At 41.4% G+C, this 2079-nt stretch overlaps 1 pseudogene; it reads left to right on the top strand.

Moving 5' to 3' along the window:
* Positions 1 to 892: 892 nt before the first annotated feature.
* Positions 893 to 2066, top strand: LOC120268346 (annotated as a pseudogene).
* The last annotated feature ends 13 nt before the right edge of the window (positions 2067 to 2079 follow it).

Here is a 2079-nt window from a genome sequence, read left to right as displayed (position 1 = left end):
TCGGTTCCCCAGTCGCTCATTGCACGGGAGTCAAAACTACTTAAAGAATAGATTCTCCTTTCATTAATGGATGGGTTTTCCAATCTTGCTCTCCGCTCGTTCGGGGATTAACCCGCTCTTAGGGGTCTTCTCAATCGGCGAAGCCTTGGTACCAGTCCGAAAAGAAAAGTCAAACTCCCTCGAAAAAAATTATAAATATAAAAAAGACGTATTTCGTATTCTGAGCTAAACAATATTGGGCTTATAACAAAGATCATATTATATTAAAAAGAAAGCATCTTTCCGCGGAGTAGGAAAGAGGCGTGGAAGAACAGACTGAGCTACAGTAACCAAGGCGGGAAATGAAAGATGTTGTGAAAACGAGTTAATCGGATGGTCAGTACTTGTAGCGAAGGGTCAGTGAAGGACTGCAATAGAGTCCGAGAATGAAAAAGAAAATTTTCTATGTCGTTGTCTGGAAAAACCAGACTCACCCATTTTCATCTTGTCAAAGAAGGCAAGGTGAAAAAAGCATCCAAGAGACACAAAAAAAGGGGATCTTTTAAACGTGCGCATTGACTTTTCTTTTTGAAAAAGGGTTGCAATGCAACAATGCGCCAAAAAAAAGAATAACCAAACAAACACTTTAACCATGATGGAACTTTTCAAAATACTGACAAGCAATAAACCAGTCCTCTATTGTATTGGCGTAATTCTTTTTAACATTGGCGCTAACTGAGTCAATATCGACAGAAAGTATAACATAAGACTTATGTAAATGCTGAGGAAGTAATTGCTCTCTTTATCAAGTTCGAAGTAGGTTATTTCTTTGGGAATTCAGATTCATCTCGCATTTTTTTGTTGGCGTCAATGAGGAAAATGCAAACCCATGATTAATTTAGGTCTTTTTCCCACGTAGTTCGTGGGTCAAACCAACGATTCTCTTCTCAAAAAAGTCAGAGAGAGAGTCTTTCTTTTTCTAGTATCACTTCTATCAATGCAATGAAAGAACCATCCCTTCCTATTTGTTTGTCCTGTCAGATAGAAAGAAAATGAGACCAAAAAGAGCCCCCTTCTTTACCACTTTAGGGGGTGGGGTGAAGGGGGGTTTACATACAACCGGGGCAAAGTGGTTTATGATTGAATCTCAGAGGCATTCTTATCATTTGGTAGATCCAAGTCCATGGCCTATTTCGGGTTCACTCGGAGCTTTGGCAACCACCGTAGGAGGTGTAATGTACATGCACTCATTTCAAGGGGGTGCAACACTTCTCAGTTTGGGCCTAATATTTATCCTATATACCATGTTCGTATGGTGGCGCGATGTTCTACGTGAATCCACGTTGGAAGGACATCATACAAAAGCTGTACAATTAGGACCTCGATATGGTTCTATTCTGTTCATAGTCTCGGAGGTTATGTTCCTTTTTGCTTTTTTTTGGGCTTCTTCTCATTCTTCTTTGGCACCTACGGTAGAGATCGGAGGTATTTGGCCCCCAAAAAGGGATTGGGGTTTTTAGATCCTTGGGAAACCCTTTTCTTAATACCCCTATTCTCCCTTCATCCGGAGCTGCCGTAACTTGGGCTCATCATGCTATACTGCGGGGGAAGGAAAAACGAGCAGTTTACGCTTTAGTAGCTACCGTTTCACTGGCTCTAGTATCCACTGGCTTTCAAGGAATGGAATATTACCAAGCACCTTCCACTATTTCGGATAGTATTTATGGTTCTACCTTTTTCTTAGCAACTGGCTTTCATGGTTTTCATGTGATTATAGGTACTCTTTTCTTGATCATATGTGGTATTCGCCAATATCTTGGTCATCTGACCAAGGAGCATCACGTTGGCTTTTGAAGCAGCTGCATGGTACTGGCATTTTGTAGACGTGGTCTCGGTTATTCCCATTTGTCTCTATCTATTGGTGGGGAGGTATATGAAAGAACGAATAAGTGGATTGAGGAATGAAAGCTTGAAGACAAAGAGAACCGGGCTTTTCCAATCCAAGCATTATTTCATTAGAGCTACGGAGCGCCTATGTGCCTGTACGCCTATTGAGACTCTCCCGGCTTTCATTTTAGGGCGGGCGTACTTACTGTTGTA

Source organism: Dioscorea cayenensis, chromosome 9 (genome assembly GCF_009730915.1).
Source record: "Dioscorea cayenensis subsp. rotundata cultivar TDr96_F1 chromosome 9, TDr96_F1_v2_PseudoChromosome.rev07_lg8_w22 25.fasta, whole genome shotgun sequence".
In the NCBI taxonomy this organism is placed as follows: domain Eukaryota; kingdom Viridiplantae; phylum Streptophyta; class Magnoliopsida; order Dioscoreales; family Dioscoreaceae; genus Dioscorea; species Dioscorea cayenensis.
The sequence above is the reverse complement of the archived record's forward strand: the minus strand, read 5'-3'. Positions and strand labels throughout refer to the sequence as shown.